Here is a 27,632-nt window from a genome sequence, read left to right as displayed (position 1 = left end):
GCTGGCCATAGAAAAGATGTATTTAGTGGCATTTGAAGCTTAACATTCAGACTAAGCACTGTTTTTCTGAGCTTTTGAAATAGAGGAAATATGATTTAACTAAAGCAGAGCCTTTCACTGGAGATCTGTCCTAGAAGTCAGCATCAGGGATCCCACATGTCAGAACAGATAAACCCTCATCTGTGCTGCAAGTTCTGAATCTGTTATTTATTTCCAAGGCACATGTCAGCTTTCAGATCCCATGAGCTAACTTCAGTGTATCTGCCCATATCTACTACCTGTTCCCAAGTGAATTTTAGCCCTTTCTAATCCTCCTTCCCTGTTTTCAGTGGGCCTGCTTCTCATCAAATGTACCAAACATAAAGCTGTTAAATACCACTTATGCATTCTATTAAACTCATGACTCCTGCCGTGTTACTGGCTCTCTGGAGATGTACACAGGCTGCACTGCTCAGAACGACACAAGGCTCTGCAATTTCCTATGCCTACATCTGAAATGAGATGCTGAACGAATATAATGGATTGCTCCTAACAAAAACCAGCACTGTACTCCCTTATCTTTTCCAGGTTCTCATCCAGCCCCAAGGTGATCTCATGCTGTTATCTTCTGGTGTATCTAGGTGACTGAAAACTGCCCCCTGTCCCATTGACAGTGGGACAGGAGAGATTGGTGTGAGCTTCCTGGGTCGTCATCAGTGGATTCTTAGATCAGCTGGGCCAGTCTTAGATACAGACACCAAGAAAACAAGTTTCTTTTTTCAGTTTCTCCTTGGCTCTTGTATTTTAATCTGTGCCCATTGTCTCTTGTCCTCTCACTGGACACTGCTGAGAATTTACATCTTCCCATTTGGTATTAATATTGGTTAATTGCATGGTCTGTCTTGCCCATATTTTTTTGTGACTTTTCTTGCCAATACTTTTCTGTTCCTTTATATACTTAAATTTTACTTCTCAAAAGTCTTACCCCACAAAAATCACACTTTCTTTTTACTATGGAAAAAAATAGAATGGTTTGCTTCCTAAATGTTTATTCACAAAAGATATCAGTAATGTCAGTAAAATGTTTGTAGGACTGAAAAATCGCTGCTGTCAAAGGCATAGGCTATTTGAGTGTGATAGAAATATCTTACAAATTTGAAAAAACCAAATTCCCTTTTGTATACTTGTTTTGACAGCTCCTTTACAGATTATTCTCCTATGTTTTCCCATTATAGAGAGCTGTTTATCAAAAATTTCGATACTTTTGTCCTATGACTGCTCTTCCAGTGTGACATCTTCTTGTTTCATAATAATTGAATTTGATCAGATGTTTTTAGTCACAACAAGTTTTTTCCTGAACTCTGTATGTGGCTGCATCTGTATCTCAGGAGATACTTGTTCTGTACAAGTGACCATATGCTTATTTTTCTTTATTTTCTTCAATGACACCTTTAAGACAGGCTAAAGACAGACAGACAAATACACAATTTGACAATTGTATGCATGATGCTCATATATTATAACATTCTGCAGAAGAACAGAAAATGAAAAGTTCTTCCCAATAACTATGAAAATCTGTCAAAGGGACAATTTTAGACTGAGGTGATTGGGCAGATGCCAGACAAAATTAGTACTATAAATTTCACAGTGGCACTGGCTTTTAAGCTGCCTGGATTTTACACTCAAAAGATGAGTCCCTTACACAAATTCAGCTTCTTCTATGTGTATTTACAATGGAAAATTGAAATTTTTGCACCATTGGGGATGCATAAACAATGGAAAGAAAAAAGATTTTAATAACATCACTTAGCTTAACTGCATAGACATTGAGTATTTTGTTTAGTTTGCTGCATGTCTTTGATCTCTTCACTGGCACAGCTCCCTAGCAAAATATTTTGTCTCCAGGATGATACTCTGAAATCTAGAGGCATGAACTGACAGAACAATGATAACAAAATAGAGAGTCAGATGATAATGGAAAATAGTCTATGGTACCTGCTAATAGTAATTCCTTCTCCTAGGAGTCACAGAATCAATGCATTTTCTGGAAAGAGAGAAGCAAATCTTTCCTTACAAAAGAATAAGAACAAAATTATTTTTTAATTAAAGCAATGCAGGAACCTCACTTGTAAGGGTGACTGGTGATACATGATCCTAGCCTCTTGCATCTTTGTTTACCCATATAGGTATGATCTCATTTTAGGTAAGCAGAGATAAGCAGTTCTGCCTTCATCTTTTTCTTTAACATACACTTTGGATTACAATTCTGAGCTATGAAATTTCTTCTCCTCCCCTCACAATAACGCAGCTGTCACTCAGTACAGAATATTTGTATGAAAAAAATAAAAGCAATGCTATTGCAATATGCTGGTTGACATAATAAGTATTTATGCACAGCCAGCAATGATGACATTAATTTGAAAAAATTAATGACCCCCACCTTGCACTTTGCATGTTACCTCAGTGATATCAAGAACTAAAATATTTTGCACTTCTTATCAGCAAAGAGTTTAAGAACAAATAAAACCACATTGTTTTATCCAGTGACATTTACAACTCAAAGATATTCTACTTTTAGTTTTAATTAGTGGAATTTCTTCCCAAAGTTTTAGTTTTCTCAAGCTCACCCTAAATCATGATTTTCATTTTACCCATCCTATGAAAGTGTAGCCAATTTTTTTTTCAAGGAAGGGAAGCAATGTGTGAAATCTATCTTCTTTGTAAAGCTGTGTAACAATGTCTGAATCCAGAGATCAGTTTTCTAGGCTTTTTCCAGACAATGCAGTGGCACTAACATCCAGAACAGCTTTTGTTTTTAGCTATGTGTGACATTGTGCTCTTTCTGCAAATACACATGTGCAAATTTTTGCAAAGCAGAAACACCCTCTTCAGCTAGAATGCTCAAACATCCTAGCAACGTTTCATTTCAAGATCTTTACTGGTTTAATTTTTTTCACATGTACACCATCAACTACTCCATTTCTAAGAAATGTGCTTGTGGCTTGTAGAACTGATTAGAAAGGTACCCACACACATGACATCTGCATATGTACCATTAATACTTAATGTGCTAAATTAAAGACATGATGTGAAACAACCTCATGACTCCTCATGACTTATGCATAAAAATGCATGTACAATTTAAGACAGGCATGATAGAAACTTTTTTAGCTGTGATTGTAGCAAGAGATCACTGGGACAGGGTTCCCATTCTGCTCCCTTGTTCTCTGACTGGTTGCCAAGACTGCTTCAGAGAAAGGAGAGAGGTGGGGAAAATAATATTCATGTCAACGAATCCAGGTGTGCATTCATGGGAAGAACGGATTCCAGACAATTATTTATGTGTTAATAAAGGCAAGTACACATACCTGGGAGGGATGGACTCCTTAGGGAGCTTGTTATCTGACTCAGCTGACACTGTGGAAAGATGCTTCTTGGTGGAGCCTGTGGGAGCACCACATCCAGCATCAGCTTAACTCATTGCAGATAGACAGCCTTCCAACAGAAGGGATTTTCCTTTTGTTAAGATAAACTTAACTAGATTTCTCAAAAATATATTAATAATTTTTCATGACACCTGTAAAGTTATTTTTATTGGATAATTCCTGACAACTTGAAAGGATGACTTCACTATGAAAAGGAGATAGTCATAAGAAATACATATAATTATATAAAAAAACTGAGCCTGCTGGTCTTTTCAGGCTTTCTGAACAGCATGGTAAGTGAAAATTAATTTGTATAAGAGTATATTTTATTTGCAAAAAAGCATTTAAATGTGGAAAACATTTGTTTTTAAGTATTGAAGCTTTGCATTTTTGTATTCCATTTTTTGTATTATGCTGGCTGTCAAAGAGTTCTTGAGACTACAATTACTAATATTCATATCAGCTGATCCCTAGAGATAACTGCAGCTTCCTTTGCATAAATGATGATTATCTTCATTAGCAACTTGTTTAATTTTCACAATTCCTTGCTCTTTTTACAGTTGTTTTTGATAATCAGAATGGAGATGGAAAAGTGAAGCACTGAAAAATAGCTCTCAGGAAAATCCTGCCATTTCAGGTGCATACAAGAGGGTAGAATTAAGTCTCTTTTAACTTGTAAACACTTTGTGCAGTTGTACTGCCAATTTTCTACATGTTTGCTCTAACAAGAACATATACGAAGAGTTCATTGGAATGTTTATGCACTAAGCTTCAGAGGATTGCATCTGACAATCAACCATGGCGTGACAGGGGATTTTTCATTAGTGACAGAATAACTGTGGTTTGTAAAACAAGGCTTGGGGCCACTATTAGAATTATATGTGTGTACAAACATCTCTTTAAGCCCTTTATTACTATTATTTGGAACATGTATTAATCATACTTTTACAAATGTATTTATTTAGTCAGATACCAACCTGTCTGAACAATCTGTTGTCTTTTTATTTAAAAACGAACAGACTTAGTTCGTTCTGCATTATGGGACTAGAACAGATTCCATTTGAAAGCCAGTGTGGGCACTCTGCCCAGGCTGAGGTAGAATTGGTTGGCATTTAGAGATTACTCAATCAGAACATTTTATTTAAACTTTACATATAAATTTACTAGTGTAATTTTCTGCATAGTTTCACATAAGCTTTTTGTCAGTTTCTAGAACAGATTTGGACTACTCTGAAACCCCAAGTGCAAGCTGATAAATGCCTAGTTACTGTTATACTCCACTTAGTATTCCAACACAGACAAACTGAAATATGTGAATGTACTTTTCAGTCACCTCTCTGTGTGCATGACAAGAACTCTTTAATAAAGATTCTCTGACTTACCATATTCCTACCTCACCATCCGTGTGAAAGTATTCACAAAATAGTCTTCCAGTTGAGGGGCAATCCCTGTCTGCAAACGACAGTTAAGATTTCATCACAGGTCCTCTTCCCTGCCTCACTTCCAGCCTTTATCATAACTGTGAGAGTTAGGATGCTCTTCTCTCTTGTGCAGCAGATTGGAGCACACAGATTATTGCTTTCCCTGTATTCAAAAAAAGTAGCTGTGGTGATTTCTATTACTTACTGATTATGGTCTTTTCCAAAGGAGAAGTTTCAGCTGTGACACAGAGGTATAAAGTAACTACAAATTCTGTTCTGCACAAGATTTTTAGTTAAATCATAGTTACCTAATTAAGAGACTGAAGATAAAGAAAAACATTGTCTGGAAAAATTTAAATCCTTAGAAAAATTTCTTTCAGAACTGGCATTAAAAAGATTTGGAGAAGGAATCTGTTCTTTCTCCAAAATAACATTGAGAATTTGAGGGAGAGGGACTGTTGGGATATATCACAGCTGATCGGTCTGACTGGTCTAGAAGAAGCAGATACCCTAAAGGAGGTCTTATTAGAGGATGGAATTTATGCTATCTCATTTCTATGAAAACATAGAAAGAAACCCTCCCTTTATTCAAATATGATACCCCTGCAAGAGGCTAAGGATGCAATTACATTAGTGTATTAGTTTGCATCAAGTGTCCTGTTCAATCTATTGATGATCAACCCACACATGTTTTTGGGTTACAATGTGGAGTGCGCCTGGAGCAAATAAAAACTTTTCTGAGTTGAAACAGGAGCACAAGATCTAATCCAGGTGCTTACTTACTGCATTCCAACCATTCACTCCACAGATCAAACTAAAGCTAGTATTAAAAAAACAATTTTAGTCTGCATATGAGGTCCTCAGCATCAACTGTTTCACTTTGCAGATCTCCTCTTGTAGCCAAATTAGTGCTAATACAGACAGAATCAAGATGAGAAAGGTCATGTCAACTTCACAACAATTCTCCAAAAAGCTTTGTTATCCACATTTACTTTTTGGAGGGGCAAAACCAAACAAACTATTCCAAATCTCAAATCTCACAGCCGTAAAAAAATTTACATTGAATCTGAGCTGTGCAGTTGATAATATTCTAATTTGTGTACTTGGAAATTGGAGCTGAGTTAACTGGCTCATTAACGCCATACAGGCATTTTTGTGCCTGAGCTAACTTGCTTCTTCCAATTCCCACTCATATACACGGAAAAGTGACTTTACCACAGCTTTAGAGAATTAAAACTCCAGTATGAAAAGCATGCTTGTTCTCACAAATATTTACATATCTTGCATCAGTAAGGCAAAAGCATTTCTGCTCTGCACACAAAAGATGAATATATATATATTTTCTCCTCAAATACATGTATAGATCTAAAAAATTTAGAAAATGGACCACTAGCTATAATGACATAGTAATATTGTAATTCTCCAGGGAAGGAGTAAGACACATGTGGAGGTACCAGTTGTTGGTTTCTCTGGGTCTGGATTGAAGGCACTTGAGGCAGTATTTAGTTCATGTTCGGACTCAGGTGTTTATTATTTCTTATCAGTTTATTATTTCTTATCAGTCTCACAAATGTGAGTTTGGCAGCTTTTCATTAGAAGGCACAAAATGGCTAACAATCTCTTGTTACAAGGTCTTTTAAGACTAAACTATCCAATTAAGAACTGACACCTAGATTATTTTCCCTTTTAACCCAATAACTCAAAGATCCCAAAGAGCCTGCAATGTGGACTTTTCTGCCCAATTACAAAATGCCACCCAAACCCCTGAAGAAGAAGGAAGAAGCAGCATGAAGAAGAAACCCAGGATGACACCCTGTGCCCTCCATCTTGCTTCCATCCACAACATACTAAAAATCCCAAAACCTAAATTTCTCACCAAGTGATATACTTACACTACTCTCTATAATCTATTTCACACTTTTGTGGATTCTAGTCTATCTTGAAGTCTAGGAAACTTTCTCCATAAATAAGGGTCAAAGTCAGTGCTCCCCTGGGGGCCAGGACACCCCAGAGCAGAGAGAGAAATATTCCCGGTGGCCTGGGTTTCCACGGACACAGGTATTATTCTTTCTTTCCCGGTCCCAGAGATTTTAGATTCTCCACAGCCTGACGAGATTCATACTCATCCATTACCATGGAGATATTTTACCCTCAGAGTTGCATGCTTCCAAAACAGTAAGCCCTGTTTATCTGGTTGCAAGAATGGCTGCCTATTCTAAGGAGTGATTTTGGAAATTTTGTGGGAGTAGAGGTGTTTTCTCAAAATACCTTCTGCTCCGCAGAGAGCAGTAGGGTTTCAAACACACCTTTTTGTGCTTTTTCTTTTGACTAGCTGTAAGGGGCAGTATGCATGTTTTCCTCTTCTGCCAAGAGTCCATCCCTAGGTGCCTATCTTACCACATTTGAAAGCTTCACCAGTTAACAGAGGGAATAAATAATTCTAGAGGTCAAGAGCCTGAAAGGTATGCCTTGTAATGTACAAAGCATAGCTAAGTATAAATCTTTCCTTTAGGATTTTCAGGAATCAGACCAATTACATTGTCAGCTCTACTTTATGTGTTGAAATAATGACAAAAGGATTTCAAATAGCAATTACCCAATGGGAATGCACACTCTTTTGGCATAACGTAGAAAATCTGGCATTATGGCTTCACATGTAGTATCAAGCTCGTTTCACTTACAGTCAGTGTCAGAGATGAAATAAAGTTACTGAATGCAATGGGGTACTTATTTTACTGATCCATTGTCTCCTCTAGCTTTCAGTAGAATGCCCATCTTTTCACAAGAGACAGCACTTTTCTTCTGCACTAAAAGATTGTTTGTACAAATTTCTCTCTATTCATCAATTCACAGATTGTTTTTTTTTAACATGCTTTATTATAAGACTTGCCAGTATGATGCTGGAGTAGCAACATTTCATATGGGTCATTTCTTCATATTTCTTTCAGAAAAGAAAGAGGAAACCTGACTGGTTAAAATTTCCTAGTGTGCTTCAAGAGTCACAGGATATAAGACTCTCAACACACAAAATAAAATTTGGAACCTGAAGAGGTTTTGGTCTTAACATTGAGTCTTAATTTAGTGTGGTGAACTTGGCTTCTGACTCTTGAGTGCATTTTATAACCCTAAATGTCCTATGCACATGCTTTAAAATACATCATGTATCAGCTGAGACAGCCAAAACAGATCCTGAGGAGATATTTCTTAAATCCTGCCATTTCGGGGGCATGTCTTGGTTATATCTATGTCTGAGCAGGCCTTAAAGTTTCTATTTTAGGATACAACTCTTGCAAAATCAGTCACTGTGCCCAGAGAATTCATCTAAGGACAAAGAATCTAATTTCAACTCCTTACAAGAAATACTCTCAGGTAATTAAACATTCCAACCTTCTTGTAAGGTTTTCTAAGTATCTTTGTTCAATCTCAGTGGCTAACTGCAGATTTTGGGGTGAAGTGGGAAGCATCTTCAAACGCAATCTGCATAGACAGCAGATGACTTGAAAACACCTTCAATTAGGGTCAGCTTTTACCTAAGAGCCAAGCTGGCAGAACTGTTCAAACCTCACTGATATTTTTGTCATTTTGTACCACTACTATCATGACCAACAAGGCCAAGGTAATTGTAATATGAACACAATGTGTAGAATGGGCAGCAATGTAGGGTGGGTGGGATTTGTCACATGTAGCAGGTTTCCCTTCCCATGACTTTTTTTTCATAAATGTTCATGTTAGTGGAGTTTGTACTAATGCAGTAGAAAGCTCTTAAGCAAAGTCAATTGTAGCGTGAATTACACTAGTAATACAAGCTAAATAATAAAAAAACCATAACAAAACCAAAACAAAAATAAAAAGCAGAAGGATTTCTTGAATGTAAGAAAAATTTACAAATATTTTCAATTTTCTAAAGTCAAGCAAGAATCTTTTTGTTTCTTTGGTACTGTTTGGATAGCAAATAACCCAAACTCTTCATGTTTTCTGTTTTATTGTTCTCCTAATTCCCTGGTACATTATTCACAAGCATGTATAAACACAAAATTACTTCAGAATAATCCATGGAGGTCCCCAGAAACTACACAGCATTAAAGCTGCTACTGGTTTAGTCCCTGGATGAAGTATGGAATTTGACCAATGGCTCAGTGTACAGTTAAGTTATGAAAGAAAGGAAAGGTCAGAAAATACAGATGTAAAACAGTCAGAGAGAGTTTGTGAGAGGCAAATGGTGGACATGAGAATTATTCTTCTCTGTGAGGAAGAGAGGAAGGCAAAGAATGTCTTGTCTAAGTTTTACTTTAGAATTGAGAGGAAGGAAGGCCCAGGGCTACAAAGGAAATAATAATAGAGAATAGCTGTCAAAGGAAATTAAGCATTTTTAAATAACTATCATTTTGTTTCTTGATGAGTCAAAGGGCCTTGGCTCCCTGTAGTTCAGCCTAGGGTAAAGGGTGAGGATTAAAGAGAGTGGATGCTTGGAGCTACATACAAGGCTGGGAACTGGAAAGAATTATGTACAAACAGCCAAGGGCTGATGCTAGAACTCTCCAGTAGAGAGTTTGGTTCCTAGAGGGAGAGGGATCCCCTGGGGTATGATAACCTATATATGGTTAGAGATGGGGTTCAGAGCAAAAGAGCGCTCATAGCTACAGCTAATGGGACTTGGGAAAGGGGCTGCCAGAAGAAATATCACTGAGGAATTTTTTGCCTTGCAGAGGGCAAAGGTACCTTGCCCAAATTTCAGTATAGCAATTGGATCCAGGGAAAGAACAAACCCAGAACTGACATTTTCAGGGGGGTTATATAATACTTTTCAATGTAAACTAAGGGTTGATTCTCATATGCTTTTGTGACTGTATCTTCTCCAGACAAGATAATCTATCAAGGACATTTTGTTGCTGGACACTTTGTTGTGCCACTGGGCCAAGGGAACTAGCACAAATATCTGAAAACTTTCATAACAGCAAATGATGTACATCCAGCTGAGAATGGAGATGAAATTTAGGAGGCAGAGGCAGATCTTGGTTTTAATAACTTAAGGAGAATGTTATTCCAGTTTAAAGTAGAGTTAATATTAACAGAAAAAAAACATATATATAATTTTTGCTTATTACTTGGTTAAAATGTTGGACTGACATGTCTGGAGATGTTTCTGGGCTTTCACATTCTGGCTCCATAACAATACATTAAGTTTGGAAAGCAAGAAAACAAAACAGCAAAATAATATCACTAACTAAATAACATCTCGTTAACATAGTGGTGTGAAAAAAAGAGTCATTTTGTAGTTATTAGAGATGTGTGAAAAGAGTCATTTTGTAGTAAATTACAGCAGGATTCTATAGGCTTCTTCTGTTACCCCAGCAATAAGATAGATGAGGTCATATTGATAGGAAGGAGAAATGGCATGGGCTTTCTCTGTGGTAGAGCAGGAGTGCTGAAAATAACACAGTGGATCTGACTACGAGCTGATTAATCTACAACCATTCCTGAGAAATAAGAAAGGCTTTAGGTAACCATATATTTTGTGAATAGGCTGTTTCACCTTAACTGTATAGAACACTGTCTGGGATTATTCAAATTAATTTTTTTCTTGAACTATAACACAATTTGTAATACTACAGATGAATCACTATTTTAAAGTCTTTTTCCCCAGTGATTTTTTAGAGAAAAAACACATAACCATTACAGTTTCTTTTCCCACTGACAACACATCTTTTTCTTATATATTGCATTATTTCATGGAGCTTTGCTACTGGCATCTGAACATCACTGGATTTCTAATTAATTTTCTTCTGTCTTGTAAAAGTGATGTTTTGCTGCATAAAGACAGTGATAAATTTTAGACCACAACTGCTAGGATTTTAGGAAATTACTTTATTGGTAACAACTTGGCAGTGCGAATGCCTGAATCAATAGTAAAGTGACTCATGTGTCTCGACTTTGTCTTTGGAAAGGCAGTGCAGACTATTAATGTCTTAGTGCTGCAGGTTGTGCTCATACATATGGAAAGGACATTCAGGCACACATGAGCACACTCTCAATGAAAGCATAACACTTTAGCCTTATTCAGAACACAGAAATTATATTAATTTTAATTTAGCTCATACAAACATCTATATGTTCTTTTAATAGTAAATAAGCCAAGAAATTAGTAGGAAGGACTACTCTTTATTACTCTTTCTCTACCTGAATTCAAAAGCCATTTAATGCAGCAACTTTGTGGATTGTTTTGACTTCTGGTTCAACTGAAGAATGGAAATTCATGAGAAAAACCCTTAAGCATTTTTCTATTTTCTAACAGGAATACCATCTAAGTACTAGTATTCAGGAATGGACAGAGGAAAAGTATAATACTTTATATTCTCAGAAGAGATACAGTTTCTCTTGACCTACAATGTAAGAAGTAATTGCTATTATCTTTTGGGCTTGACTTCAAATAGTTTGGGGTTAAAAATGTAGTATCTGATTATATGCATTTTTCCATTCTTTGATTGACTACTCAAAGCAGTTGTGTAGCTTCAGACTCTGGAGATGTAGGTAAATAAAATTTAAATCATGAATACCTGAAGTTTGCATTTATTATACTCATCTACTTAAAATGATGTACAGCTTCAATAAATTTAATGAAAATGGGGTAGCTACTGAAATTTTATCATTGAAATCAAACAAATTCAGGTAAATACTGTAAATTCTACTTCCAGATCAAGGTATGTACAAGAAAAATCCCAAGTTAGACTACATATTCATAGGTAAGCTATATCATTCAGGTCTTTAGAACTGATATTTTACATTATGATACTATGAAAAGCCTACAACTGATCATTTTAAAGAGGTAAAGATCTATCTTTGAAATAAAATTCAATGAAAATTCAATGAAAGAATTCTTTTCACACTGAAGATGAAGAATAAAGAAATAAACAAATCAGTTCTCATTTATTACATTTTGAATTTTCTCCTGAAAGAATATTTCTAAAAGTTTTTTTATATCTTTTGGGCTTTGACTGAATTTTATTTGGGTCACGTATGTGATGGTTAATAGAACTTTCCTATTTTTTTAATACTTGCATACCGTCCAGTCTGACTGGAAGTGAAGAAGATCTTTTCTTAGAAAAATCTACGGAGAGCAGTATCAAAGTGACAGTGCAAAATGAAGCAGGGAAAATTGATTAAGTAAAAAAAAGTACCTGGTAGCTTTACCTGGATGATTAATAGTGTATCACAGAACTCAAGGAACAGATGTTTATTAATGACAAGAGGAATGGAAATGCCAAACAGAAAACTGAAAGGAATACTAACTCTTGAAAGCAGAGCTGTGCCAGGAGACAGGGGGACATAAGGGAGCCATGCCAGGAGAGGAAGCTGCTGAAGTAGAGGCATATCTGTCATTATAAGTGTTAGAGGACATTTGGACTTACTTGCGGTAAGCAGTGATTAATGTTCAGAATAGAGAAAGCTGTTGGACTAATATAAGACAGGGAAGCCTGGGAGATGTGTATTCAGAGAAGTTTGGATGATGAACTACAACAAAAACACGTTCAAAGGCAGAAATACCCTTGGCTGGATCCTGCATTTAATTCCTCAATTAGTAAGGTGTAGGGAGATAGAATACAAGAAAATGAAGATAGTGCAGAAAGTAATCTTACCCCTAAGGAGTTGCAGCTGGGCCAGTTATCAAAGATTAGGAACAGGCCTGACTTTAACAGGCCACAGCTGTAACCAATGAGAAGAAGAGCACTATAAAAGAGTGGGTTGGCTGGTTGAGAGGGGAACTGGTGTCAGTTGAGTTAGTGGTCTGAGATGCTACTCAGGAGAAGACACCATGAAGGTGTGAAACTTTTATGATAAGGAGACAACAGTATGGAACCCTGCAATAAGGTGGCAACAGTAAGGAAATTAGAGATGCTCTAAGCAGGGCCAAAATAAGCAAAGCCAGAAAGAATGAGGCATTTTTTGGACTGGAAGACCTGAAGTCTCTGCAGTGTTTTCCAATTCTTCTTAATCCTTTATTGGGAGGAATAAACTAGTTTCACTAAAGCATATAAATCTATAAAAGGGATGTGCAAAACTCACTACGGTGGTACCCTGATTCCTGGAAGCACAGAGCAGATCTGCAAGATTCAGAGAGAAAAAATGTCTCTGTCCAGGCAACCTTTAAGGCATTCACTCAGCTCCAAAACTCACCTTAGGTGTGAAAGCTGGAATTAAAGCAGGATTTTCTACCATAGCTTTCCAGAGGTAGCAAACATCCAGCACACTGCTGAGGCTGAAAGGACACATGAGCCAAGGCCACAAACCACCAGCCCACCCAAATTTTCTAAATATACATTCAGTGCTCAGTATCTGCTTATTTGATGGCCTTTAAAAGGGTTATAAAAAGTTCTCAGAGACAGGAAAAAACATTCAATCTATATACATCATGCATTAAGATTTTGGTACATTTTGTATCGTGTCCTTTGCATGTGGGATATCCCGTGTAAATTTCATGGGTTGTAATACATTTGTAATTATTACCTGGTGCAGACCATGGCTGGTTTTTTCTGACTCATCAGGGAAATATTGCAGTCCTATCCCTGGACACCTCTTAAGCATATTACTACAACTTAGCTATTGGGATTTCAGTGGGGATGAATTGAGTAAGCTTTGGTCCAAGTCCCTGGACTTCATGGCATCCCATTCCTTTTGACGACCTTCACTTTGGAGACGATTTCTTTCTTTTTTTTAGTATCCATGCCAGGTCTCTCGTATTTTCCACTGAAAGTCGTGTCTTCCTCCTTGAATTTTTCTCATGCTGTTTGCAACATCTGTGAGCTGAGTTTTGGCATATTTTGGTTCTTTGCACTGCACCAGATTTAATCCTGGTTCATTCTCTGGCAGTCACTAAATTTCCCAATTTTCTAGTTTTTTGGGTGTTTTCAGTTCAATTTAATTTGATCCTATCTCCTTTCCAATGTGTTTGTAAGCCTTTTTTTGAGTTCACTAGATTCCATATCCCTTCCTGAAAGGAAATGAAATTCCATTTCAATGGTGATTTAAATGGGGACCAATAGGGAAACCTTTGGTGCATGTCCCTGCACTTGATGGCATATGGCCTGCCTTTTGATGGCTTTGACTTTGGGGAAGATTTTTTTCTTTTTTTTTTTTCATATTTATGCCATGTCTATTTTATCTTCCCCTCCAAGTTGGGTCTTCCACCTTGACTTTTTCCCCTGCTTTTGCAACATCTGTGAGATTAGTTTTGGTCCTTTCCACTGCACCTGATGTAATCCCAGTCCATTTTCTTGCAGTCACTAAATTTCCCAATTTTCTTTTTTTTTTTCCTTCAATTTTATTTCCCTTGTTGGTATCTCCATTCCAGAGTGTTCTTAAGTCCTTCTTATTTGTTTTGCCCTTCAGCAGGGATCAATTTGGGCAAGCTTTGCTGCATGTGCCTGCACTTGATGGCATATGGCCTGCCTTTTGATGGCTTTGACTTTGGGGAAGATTTTTTTTTTTTAAGTATCTATGCCATGTCTATTTTATCTTCCCCTCCAAGTTGTGTCTTCCTCTTCCTCCTTGACTTTTTCTCCTGCTTTTGCAACATCTGTGAGATTAGTTTTGGCCTGTTTTGGTCCTTTGCACTACAACTCATTTCCTCAGAGACCATTTTTTGAATACACTATATCTCCTGATTTTCTGGTTTTTTGGGGTTTTTTTTCACTTGCATTTCATTTGATCCTATCTCCTTTCCAGAGTGTTTGTAAGCCTTTCTTTTTGGGTTCGCAAGATTCCGTTTCCCTTCCCGAAAGGAAATTTCATTTCCTTTCGGGAAGGGAAACGGAATCTTGCGATTTCAATGGGGACCAATAGGGCATGCTTTGGTGCATGTCCCTGCACTTGATGCCATCCTGTGCCTTTTGATGGCTTTGACTTGGGGCAAGATATTTTATTTCAAGTATCTATGCCATGTCCCTCATATCTTCCTCTCCAAGCTGTGTCTTCCTCCTTGACTTTTTCCCCTGCTTTTGCAACATCTGTGAGCTTATTTTTGGCCTGTTTTGGTCCTTTCCACCGCACCTGATGAAATCCTGGTCAATTTTCTCGTAGTCACCAAATATCCCAAATTTCTTTTTTTCTCCTCCAACTGCAATTCCTCTGATGGTATCTCCATTCCAGAGCATTTGTAACTGCTTCTTTTCTGTTTGCAGGATTTTAATGAGGATAAATTTTGGCAAGCTTTTGTCCATGTCTCTGCACTTGATAGTATCCCATGCCTTTTGATGGCTTTCATTTTGGCGAGTATTTTTTTTGGTTTTTTCCAGCATCAATGCAATGGCTCTTGTGTCTTCCTCCTTGACTTTTTCTCCTGCTTTTTCAACATCTGTGAGCTTAGTTTTGGTATGTTTTGGTCCTTTGCACTGCAACTCATTTCCTCACAGACCAGTTTTGAAGACACTAAATCTCCCGATTTTCTGGTTTTTTTGGTTTTTTTTCAATTGCATTTCATTTGATCCTATCTCCTTTCCAGAGTGTTTGTAAGCCTTTCTTTTAGGGTTCACAAGATTTCAATTCATTTTAATTGGCCAAGCCTTGGTCTATGTCATTGCACTTCATGGCTTCACATGCCTTTTGATAGCTTTCACTTTTTCTAAGATATTTTGTTGTTGCTTTTACAATACCTATTCCATATCATATCGCCTTTCCAGAGTCTTTGTATGTCTTTATTTTCTGTTCCTAAGATATCCACACAACCAACAGAAACAGATCTTATTTCTTATCACACTTTATGTACCATATAAATTTTTGCTTTCACGTCACCATATCTTTGCTTCTGCCAATGACTTTTTTCCTTGTCCTGTATAATTTTGTGATTTCTTTAAATCTGAAATTATGCAGGTCATCTGAAATGTCTCTCTAATTCCAGTTTTCTTCCAATGTAATAATAGCTTAGGTAATGTAGTCTCTTAACAGAGTGTCTCAGCAGAACTGCATGCAGAAACGAGATCATTCTGTATTCACTTGTGTATCAAAGCACAATGTTTGGTCAGCTTATTCCCCAGAGATACTAAAGTCAAGCAACTTCAAGCCTCAGTCGTCTTAACTGCAATTTTCATATATTTCAGGTGACAGAGGTAAAAATAGAATGTCATTCTTTGAAGTGGTGGAAATTCTAAAGTACCTTTTATGCATGCAATAATTTTAAACTTCAGGTGGTTTGAGACTTCTTGGTACTTGTAAGCAATATTTGTGTCTTTAATTATTGTTCTTGCATCATAACTGAAATGAATATGTCATAGTTTGATTATATATTAATTTTTAAAAAATTTAATAATACCTCACACTGTTTCAAGAAAAGTAGCAATTGAGTGATATAATTTTTTTATCATTGCTTCAGGGAGTTTTAATCTAGGCAGGTAATATATACACATGTGAAGGAAGGCCACACAAGAATTTTCAAATACGATAGCAGCCTGTACAATGTTAATTTCTTAGGTAAAAAGAAAATAAAATAATGTATGATGGCCAAAAAGTCAGAAAATGTGTATGTGGACTGAAAAACCATAACAGAGATATCAGAACAACTTATGAGATATGGCTGAAAATCTTCTTATAAATTGCAACATGTGGCTTCATAACCCAACACTAGTGTAAGATCTTGTTTGGGAATGGCAAAACTGAAAAGTCTTCTTTCAAGAAGGGTTATTCATAGAATTTTGTCCAATTATCTGTTGGACAGTCTGATATACATTTCTAACATTTAAGATTAAAGTTCAAGGAGATTAACTTTGTATTAGAACATAAAAGTTTGTTATTGCTCCATTGACAGTTCTTTCTTCAGGTCGCTCACACTGATATTTTTTGTGTCTGACTACTAGAATAATTTTGACTGGTTAATAAACACAAGAATACAAGGAAAACTACTATTTGAACTTTTCTATAATTATGATTTAAAAGATAAGTCTAATGATTCTCAGTACAGAACAGAAAATTTAGCACAAAGGACTGAGGTAACTATTGAAGTGGGCTGTAAAGCGAGGAATTTGTCTGTAGAATATTTTTCTTACTAGAGTTAAAAAAACTTTCATCTGAAGAACATGGCCAAATGGGAAAAATGGCCCCTTGTGCATGCTGTGATGGCCAGAGGCAAACACATGAAGAACAGGTCTGGAAGAATTATTCTAGGAAAACTGACATAACAAAATACTGAGCAGCTGGGTAATTGCAGTGCTCCAAATACATCCATTAGACTGATGAAATCCCATATGGTGGAACAGTAGGTTTCTCTGCCTTTTCCTCTTTTTAAGAGTAAAAAATGTTAAATTGTTTTTATTTACAGAGCATCCCAACAGATGAGTTTATCTGAGTAATAGCATGTGAGACCTTGAGCTGAAGGTTTCAGTTTGTTTGACCTCTCTCATAAGGGAATTCGTAACTTGTTTTCTAACACAGATGCTGTTCTGATAATTGTAATGAGCTTTGGGGAGCTTTTTAATTCTGACGGAAGCTGGAGCTGGGTATACTAAAGTTCACTACAGTTACAAATATCAAAGAGGATAAAAAAGATCCTTTAAAATTTCTAAAATGTTAGAATTTCTTATTGTCACCCTCAATATATAAGTCCATAGTAAATTCTCTGAGCTAAATCATATCAGCTAAGATCTACCAGGCTTTTTATAATACATTTCCAACTTAACATTTACATTTCCAGCAATCTGTGTTCACAGTATTTTGTGCACTAATGTTAGATGAGTCCTGCAGCTCTTCTATCATAGATGCTGTATGAACCCTTGCTGTGAGGAAACAGTTTTCCTGAGAGAAGCCAATTGCACTGACAGATGCATGGATGCATTCACTATAGGAGTTCTTTGCTGATATTGTTTTATGAAAGGGCCTGCAGCAAGGTCTTCATACATATATGCATACTTACATGAAGGCCTCAGGAACAGTAATTCTGTTGTAATCACAAATCAAATACTATTCAAGAAAAACTGTCAGGTTAATTGCATTTCTTTTGGGAGATAACTTCTAATGGTGTTTTTTTCTTTGTGACTGTTTAGTACAACTACTGACATTTCAGTGTTACTGGTATTTCAAACCAGGAACACTGTTTTTTAATCAGTGGAAGTTCACATCACTTCCACTGATTAAAAATTCTACTCCTCTTGCATTATAGAATAATTTTTTGCTTAAGAAACTCTCTACCAATGATAGTCTTTTCAGGATTCAAATATAAGTTTGGACATGACCCAAGGTCAGCTGAAGCTGACCAAATATTTTAATTTCTCAATTGGTTTTAACTTGGATCCTTTGTTTCTCAGCATCTCAGTTCAGCTTTTGTCTAATAAACTTAATCATACTATAATTTCTTGGTTGCATTGGTGCCCAGTGGGGCACTCAAATATAAAACCTCCTACTCAAAGCAGTAGGAACAAATTAAACAGATGGCTAAATGGCCCTAGATAAAACTTAAATTTTATCCATCTGAAAAATTACATTGGGATTTGTACTTGATTGTAGCAATACCATGTGCTACAGTATCTGCTCAAACATACTTACAGAGTTGTTACACATAGATAAACATTCTATTTCCCTATAAAGGAATTATGTATCAACAGTGTAAAAGTGTATGATTTGCAAAGTAGTTTGCAAATTTTCTGGACAGAGAGAATTAGGGTTATGACAGATTCTGTTCCTTTTTTAAATTAATGTTTTAGTTGTGAAAGTAAGTAAATATATATCTAACAAGAAAAGATATTCAGTTGGTTTACATTGTCATTACCTAATTTTTCAAAGTAAAAGCCAATATTTTTATAAAGAGTTTGTAGGAATAGTTTTGCTGGCGAGTTTGTAGGAATAGTTTTGCTGGCTTATCACTACATTTTCTGTGGTATTTTCAATGATTATATGTCATAATCACAACTGAAGTTACTAATGTATATTAAGATGTAAAGGAATTAAGAGTAATGGAAATCCAATCAGTATTTGTTTGCTAATGGGAGAAAATTTTTTCAAGTTTGTCTGTATAATCTGTGCCATTATGTAGTCATTTTTTTTATAGAGAGCCCCTGAGACCCTTCAACTTATGTTTTCTTTGATGAGGAAATAGTCTTACTGTGGCATGAAGAAAAATAGCAGTGTGATACCAGAACTAGCAAATGCCTTGTTAATGAGAAATGTACTACCTGTCAGGTTCACAGTTGCAGAAGCAAAGAGTTAGAAAAATTAATTCAGAAGACTACAATGGCCAGAAGAAAAAGAAAGGAAATCCCTTGTTTCATTCAGGAGACTAGGCAGGATCAAATATGAGGTTTGACAGGCTAATGCAAATGTGAGTGATTTTATGCAAGCTAATAGAATAACATACTGAAACAGAGTTTGCCTATAATTAGAACTGGCAAGCAAGAAGGAAAGCCCATTAAGCCTGGAAGCTTGTAAGGTTCACAGTGTGTTAGACCATCCCAGAGAGAATTAAATTTTCAAAGACTTTCTCCTCTTCTAGGAGTTATCCCACATCAAGAACAAAATTGTTCAATTATCAACTATTTAGAATATAATTGAAAAATAATTATATATTCACTTTGTATCGTGATTGATTAATCCTCTGGAAAAGAGCATAGTCTTTCATTGTCAGTCATTGTCCCTGACCATCCACAGGAAAAAAGAGTCTCCCACAGAGCTCAGCTTAAGTCACTCATCAGTAGCCTTCAGGTCTGAGGGAATGAATATTGAATCAGATCATAGGGGGAATCAGCAACAATTTAGAAAGGAATAGAAAAAACTTACAGAAATTATAATTCTCGGTGGAACTATACAAAGACAAGTGAATTCCATCTGATAGTCACTCCTGTGAAGACTGAAAATTTGAAAGCAAATCTTAGAAATCTGTGCTTAACTCTTTTATACTAAGTAGTGAAAGCCATGAAAAATAAATGGAACAGATATTTTAAGAGCAGATAGCATATCTCTCCACAGATAAAGAGATAGATAATGTTTCCATTAAGCTTAGCAGTTTGTAATTCAGAACTGCCCAAGGAAGGAGGAATACAGACAGCCTAGCTAGACTATTTAGCTGTTCAGCCCAGAAGGAAGACTCTTTTAGCAATCAAACCTCATTTGTCCAGCAGAGCCCAGCTCTCCAGCAATATATGCATTTGACAAGAGCATAGACATGTCTAAGCATCCATAGACAACTCATGTAAATAGCCGCAAATTCTGTGTCATAACATTGGTTTAAAAAGGAGCTTGGTTTGCTCCACAAGGAAAACAAACTGAAATCCTGGAAAAAAAACTTTCTGGCAGGGCTACCACCTTCTGTGGTTTTCTGTCAAAAGCAAATTGATTACAGGTGGGGTTTACTGAGGATCTTCTTTGATTCTCCTTCCTCCCTGATGCCTACCTGATGTCACAGGCTCTAGACATCACACAGACTCCCTCTCTCCTACACTCCAAGATTATACTTCAGCTATACTTGCAGCACACTCTGGAACTCCTCTCAGTCCATAAAGAGGGATTGGACAGCAAGGGTGAATAAAGATCTGGAGCTAGAGCAAGGGAAATTACAGCTTCAACATATTGCCAGCAGAGAGGAACAAGACAAGTGAGTAGGCAGAGGACAGGCTCTGCAGGGATTGTGAGCAAATCACCTGTGGTCACTGTCAGGGATCCCATTGGCAGCATCTCACTGCTGTCTAAGGTTTCAAGCTCCTACCCTTACGCTGCCATTTATAGGGAACTGTAAGCAAACATCACGCACACAAGATGCTCTGGAGGTGTCAAAATGAGTCTGTAGTCAGCTGCTATCCATGATGTATGTATAGCATACATCCCAGGTCTGCCCTTGGGCCTGACCAGCCAAAAGCGTGGCATAAGGCAGTTGTACTGCAAAAGTAGCTAGCATAGCCATGGTGATTATCCCCCTTTTCCTATAACACCTGGAGTCTCAGAAAATATTGGACTGGAATCATCTACTAAAAGTCACTGCCAGGGTTATTACCTGCTTTGTGGCAAAGTGTGTTTGTTAATGTTCCCTAATCCCTTCAGCTCTGAGAATTTATCCTTTTAGGAAAACATTAAGAAATGCACTATTTGAAAATTATGGCAATCAAAGGGCACATGTGTGAATGCAAATCAGCCATGTTCTTTCCTTAAGAAAAAAAGCAAATTTAATCCCCCTCCATCATATGGCTGGCTAAACATTTAGATCTAAAGAATGTAACTCATCTAGTCAATGTAATTCCACGTGAAAAGTTTTGGATATTAGGAGAAAAGATTTAATACCTCAATTTAGAGAGAATTGAAATTATTAAATAGCTTTGGTTTTAATCAGAATCAGTTATCTTATAGGTCCCAGAATGCCTAATTTCTGAGATAGTAATCTGTATAAATCTTAGACTATGAAATGCTAAATTGTTAGGAAAGAAAAACATAAATAATTTATTTAAGTCAAGAAACGTTTAAAACATTTTAAATGCATTCTGGTTTATATATAATTATGTTTTAATCTATCTGGCTGGCCTTCCATATACTGAGGTATTATTAAATTTAAGTTGCTATGAATTTTACATGTGAAAAATTACAAACATTTTTGCCTCTGACAACAAAAATTTTTGTTTAATAGACTGGATCATTTAATAGAGAGATGTTTAGAATTTCTTATGATTTAATTTCTTAAAGGAGCAAAAAACATTTATTAAAACACAAAAAAAAAACCTTTTGGCCTGAAGAAATTTAGTAATTCACAGCTATGTTAATGAAGAATACAAACTAAGGTTCTAAGTAATTAATGAGATCCAGAATATTTACTTAATAGATCAATCAGAATCAATTACATGAAGTAACTAACAAGCAATTTACTTTTTTTTTTCCTTAAAATGAAACTAAGTGCATTTTTTTGCCAGAAGTAGTTCTGGAGTTGACAAGGGTTGGGACATTTAAAAAAGAAAATTTGGCTTCACCTCTTTCAAAAAGCAGCTTAATCTTTTTGTTTGTACATAACTCATCTGCAATAGGGATCCCTAGAAAGCTAATACCCCTTAGATACTCCTTAGGAACACTGTGGTGGTTGTCTGGTTTCAGTATATTATAAACTGTCATTTGCTTTCAAATGTGCGTATGAGGTCCTTTTTCTTGCTTGTTTTGCCCTGGGTCAGGTGAGAATCTCTAGAAGAGTTTCTCTTATTGGAAGAAACCATGTGTCTTGGTTTTAAGACAATTTAAGGAGGTGGATTCTCTAAAATGAGTTACATCCTCTCAGTTTTAACCAATCCTTTTCCACCAATACAAATACGAGTAGATATAAGTGAAAAAATAACAATTTAGTAACAAGGAAATGTGCAACGGGCAAAGAAAAAACATAACAGTGAATAATCACTAGATACAAAGTTGCAAAATCTCAGTAATTCCAGGGGAAAAAAGAGACGCCCAAAATGTTTGGGCACCACCCTTCCAACATGGCAGCCCCCACTGCCAATGGTGTGTAGGAAGACAGAGAATGGTGCCAGCTCTCTCCCCCAGGATGGTGCCCTCCAGGCAACCACATGGTCCAAGAGGCAAAGGGAAAAGATGGTGCACAGAGCTGTCCCGGGAAGGCAGGAGCTCACGGAGCAGTTCTGGTGGCGGATGAGAGGTGCCGGGATCTGTGAGGTCAGTGTTGGCACCCACAGCTTCCTCCTGCCGCGTGCCGGAGCCCCTGGGTGCTGGTGCTGCTGCCCTCAGCGCTGTGCGTGCGTCAGGAGGAGGAGACACGCCTGCCCAAGCACCAAAAAGGGCACCCTAGACCCAGGCACATCGCCAAGCCTGCTTGGGCAACCCTGACTCTTCAAAGGGACTGGTTCGTCCTGACATCACAATTCCAAAAGCAGACCTCAGAACTGAGAGAAAACGTGACTTTCAAGGCATTCTGGTAAGACCATGTGGAGTTTGTGCAGCTAGAAAGGCCTTTTAAAATTTGACTTTAAAAGAAACAGATAAAGATGTTTCTGCCCTAGAAAAGACATAGGTGGCAAGTAAAAAGATACATTTTCAGGCCTTTTGTTAAGGCAAGCCTCTCACCTTTTTGTCACATTACAATCAGCACAACTTTAGGCTCTGATCTAACTTTGTAATTGGTCCTGCCTTGGAGCAATAACTAGAAAAAATGTCCAAACTTCCAGCCAAACTTATTTGACAGTCCTATGTCCTTCGATGGGAAGATTGCATTTTCATTCAGAACATGAATGTAACACAACAAATTGTAGTGGAAATAAACAAAGAAACAAATCAGCTCTCTGAATTCAATATGTGCAAGCTTTTTAAAGGATCTGAAGAACACAGGAATTCACTTATTGGCCCATGGTAAAGCCTCCAATCTCCTACCACCTGCCACTATTGGTGAGGATCTCCCAGCACCTGCAAGTGTAGGTTAGATTCCCAGCCACGAAAAGGACAAACAGATTCAATCTTCTCAACCAAATAAGGAGGACAAAATTCCACCCAAATGCTTACAAGTTGTGTTATGTTGGTATACTATAAACTTTTGTGCAAATATTTTCTCTTAAAGTCACTGGATCAAAAAAAGGAAATCAAGAATCTGTTAGACAGATCTATCCAATTAATTTCATTAAAAGTGCCTATGAAATGTTGCATACTGAATATTCGCTTCTATTATTAGAAATATAATTGACACTTTCAAAGCTCTCTATTTTTAATCTGAAAATCAGCCATGCCCTGAAATCTATTACAGAAAGGTTCCTCAGAAAACCATTGGGTCAACAGGAAGAACAGACAAATTAAGAAAACTCTAGTGTAAATGGTCAGTGCAGGGATGGAGTATTTTGCCTAGTATCATTTTAACTTACAGAAGATGCAGCGATTTGTGTCTTCCATTAGAAGACTATTCTGACTTGCTGGATCTGACCGTAAGGAATATTTTTCTAGTGCCAAGTTAAATTCACACCATTTCTTCCCATGTAAGAAGTGCAATTAATTAAAATATTCAGGTAGAATTATTGGAAGAGGAAGCAGTGAAACATTAACTTGTTTCTCAGACTACTTTTATAGAAATTAGAAAGGGAAACTTGCAAAGCTTTAACACTTATGCATGTGAAATAAGCATAGCTTTATTTGATGTTTGCATCCTCTACATTTTGTTTCCACAGAAGAGAAATCTAGCTATCACTAGATAGCTCTCAGGAACATATGGAAGGGATAGGATAAGGTCCATTTCAAGGACCAATAAATTGCAGAGCCAGTCTATGGTCTTGCCAAATGTTCACCAGTAGGAAGCTGAGAAAACTCGGTGAAATTGCTTCTACAGATAGAAGCAACACCTTACATGGAAAACATGGAAAGTAAAGCATAGGAAATAAGCCCACCAGCTCAGGACAAGAGCCACATCCATAAACCCCAGTGACAATGACTGTTGAGTAGATATTGCCTGCATTCCTAGATGCCTGGTTTCCACAGCTGTCTCCAGATCTTCTGGCTAAATGCATTGGCTCCCTTCTTTGTTTATGTAGCAAGGAATCTCAGAAAGGGAAACATAACAAGTATGTTCAGCAACAATTTGCCAAGATTCAGACATAGAACCTGAAAACAAGCTGAGCAGAATTACTATATCTGCTTTACTGTAAATGTTTCTGACTTAGTCCTTCAGAATAAAAATAAACATCAGTTTATTGTAGTGGGTCCCACTTGTAACACAGAACCAGGCATTTCTACAGAGAACTGGTATTTAAAACCTATTTCTCTTCTCAGTTCTTCACTATCAATTTACCCTGTCCTTGAAACATACACAATGGACAGCAGAATTCCTCCAATCACTCAATGAAGCCAGGATTTTTTTCATTTCCTCATTCTGTTGAAGAGTGGAAATATTTCAAAAGGGACTCTTGAGAGTAGTGTATGATCTTAAGTTTCACCTCTGTCTAGGGAGGTGGAGATGTGGGCTTGAAGCATTCAAAGGCAAACAGTATTCTACCCAGGTCTCTTGTAAGCTAAAGAGCTATGTGGAGAGAGAGGATAATAGTCCACAATCTCCACATTTTTAAAAGAAGAGAAATGCATATGTAGACTTACTGAGTTTGCTTGCTTTCCTTTGCTAGCTTTTGCACTTATCTGAAGGGTGTATAAACAGGTGAGAGGCACTGTGTTCTTGGATTGAACATCAAATGCATCATGAACGCAGATCAGAGACTGTAGAATAGATATTTTCAGAGCACATTCATTTGTGTGCATTTTTCAAGCAAGAGAGATAAAGAAGAACTCCATTTTCAGATTCAGATTTGTCTTATGGGGAGGTAAACAGTATGCAGTCATGTCAAGTCTGACAACATTGTCACAGCATTTGTGTTCCTGACATAGCTGTGCAGTGTCTGAGCAGCAAGGTAAACTGCTTGCACAAAAATTCCTTATTCTGTGACTACTTTGCCAATGGTGACTTACATCAGCTTTAACTTGCAGCTTGCTCATGTCTCTCTCTGAGACATAGCAATCACTTGTCTGCCTGCATTGTGATGCCTGAACAGCTTCATATCTTTGCAGCACACAGAGATAAGGATCTCATGGCTCTTCAGAAACCTGTGTGGCCCTCAAGTGTACTGTGCTGCTTACAGGTTCACAGGACTTGGCAGCTATTAATCAGAATGTTCAGGCTCTTCACTTGAGATTGAGGGATCTCAGTTCTGTTATCTAACCTGTAGCACTGTGTAAAACTGAAGCTGAGTAAATGTTAGATACTCTCATTAAACTATAAAATAATAGACATTTTTAATAGTAGAGTTGAAAAGGAATGGGAAAGATCATATAGCCCATCCTATTCCTTTAAACCAGGATCAAGTCTGTGCACCACTTTTAACATGTGTCAGGAGTGATTTTAAAGTTCATCCACTGCTGAAATTACATGACATTTCTATGCAGTCCTATTTCAGTTCTTGGCTGTTCTCACCATAAGAAAATGCTCATTATGTTAAACTAAATCCTTAATGTGACTAGGGACTATACTCAATAAATTAAATAATTCATATTCTTTATCATGCAGACAACTGTTTTTTTGGAAAAAGCTTTACTCCTTTAAAAAGCTGTCAAGTACTTTAATTTTTGTGCATTTCTTTCATACAGGCTTTTTTGATGTGATCCAAATTATTTCTTTCAGAAAGTTTCTTCATTTTATTAATGGAATATTCTCAATAAAATTTACTATTTTATGCCAGTGTATTCTCATAATGTCCAGTGTGGGCTTGCATAAGAAAAATAACAATCCTTGTCCCAAAATAGACAAATGCATAACAGGCATTTCAATAGTGTTTTCATAAATTTCTGAAAGCCTGATTTAACATCTCCATTTCTTTTAGGATTAGCTGTTATCTAACAGCTGTCAAAGGGGTTCAAAACTAGGATCTGATATACTTACTGAGCCATTTTTACAGTGTAGATGAAAAATGGTTTTTTCCTATCTCACCAATAGCATTACATATGTGTACATTTTCATGCCCATCATCTCCCTCAGAATTACAAGGAACCTAGTCCTGTAATCTCTCTTTGCATGAAAGATGGTTAAGTTTGGGCAGACATACCTAGTTTCTTTTCTCCTAGGTAATCCAACAGCTGTAATGATAGGTCCAAGTATTCCCATGTCTTGTTTCTGAAGAAAGCCAGTAGGAAATAATTTGGAATATATGAATTAGGAAAAATACAGAAATTTATTTTCATTTCTCTGTCCTTTCATGTCAGAGAAATAAGACTATGGCTCTGCCTGGCCTGCATTACATAACTAATTTGCTTAATCCAGCTATGATTTCCATTTATTCTTTTAAACACCACAGCTTTATGAACAAGTTTCACAGTGAAAGTATACATTTTTCAAAAATAATTCAGATTGTTTACTTAAAATCTTCTGCCTAGCACCATCCTTTAATACAACCACCTATTTCATTTTAAGAAGCAATAAATATCTTTTCTGTGTAAACTCTTTTCCATATTTTTTTTAATTTTTCAGAGTCCTTTACTATAACTTCTCTCATTCAGTTCTTTTACTACAACAATTACTAATTTGAATACCTATTTAGAAGAATGCAAAGACAGATAATTTCACTTTCAGTATCTATCTTGCTTATCATCTTGTTATTGTAGCTTTCCTTTTATATTGTCACACTCTGTTGAAGTGAATTTGTACTTGTTTCTAGCTTTGCTGTTTTATTGGTGGTTTTTTTCCAATTTTACATGGTAATTCTAATAAGAAGATAAAAAATTTCTGCTATTGCTGTGCTAGTGAAAAGAATTTGTAAATGAAGAATTTGGCAATGTTTTTTTAAAATTTTATTGCGGTATCTGACTGAAAACATCAAATGTGAAAATTGATCCTGTAGCAGAAGGTTAATATACTTATTATGGCTGAGTTTTGCATTAGTTGGTGAGCTAAGAACTGTTATTTACTTGAATAAAGAATTGCACCATTTGATAAAAAATAGTTTAAAAGCTATCAGGTTTTGTACATCTGAAAGCCATCTATTTCCCTATTATCTGTAACTGGTTTTTTTTATAGCTATAACTGTAACTCTAACTTATCTATTAGCTATAAGAACATTTAAAATGTTACCAATATCAACTAAACTCAATTTCCCACGAAGTCTAGAAAATTTGAAAATATCCATCTCAACTGCTGAATCTTAGAGAGAGCAGATTTGGTGTTCTCATTAAGTTTTTCTAGAAAGACTGTGTTAACTTCCTTTGAAACAGCTTGTGGCAGTGCAGGGTTAAGCCAGTGGTCTACAGCCAGTCATGTGCACATTGGCTTGTGTGTGTGAGTATGTGCAAGAGGCAGTTTCTTGGGCAGAAACTCCAATGAATTCATGAATCATTCTCA

The 27,632-nt window shown here is 36.6% G+C and overlaps 1 protein-coding gene across 1 annotated transcript in view; it reads right to left on the bottom strand.

The window, feature by feature from the left end:
* Positions 1-27,632, bottom strand: part of ARAP2 (ArfGAP with RhoGAP domain, ankyrin repeat and PH domain 2) — a 271,367-nt gene that overhangs the window by 178,637 nt on the left and 65,098 nt on the right. Inside the window, exons 13-16 of the mRNA XM_077177631.1 lie at positions 26,344-26,411; positions 4,787-4,988; positions 3,348-3,423; positions 1,975-2,023 (exon numbers count right to left, since the gene is read on the bottom strand). The gene's annotated coding sequence lies outside the window, so the exon portion shown is untranslated. The remainder of the gene's footprint in view (positions 1-1,974; positions 2,024-3,347; positions 3,424-4,786; positions 4,989-26,343; positions 26,412-27,632) is intronic.

Source organism: Agelaius phoeniceus, chromosome 4 (assembly GCF_051311805.1).
Source record: "Agelaius phoeniceus isolate bAgePho1 chromosome 4, bAgePho1.hap1, whole genome shotgun sequence".
NCBI lineage: Eukaryota > Metazoa > Chordata > Aves > Passeriformes > Icteridae > Agelaius > Agelaius phoeniceus.
Note: the sequence above shows the minus strand (reverse complement) of the source record. Positions and strands in the feature narration are given on the sequence as shown.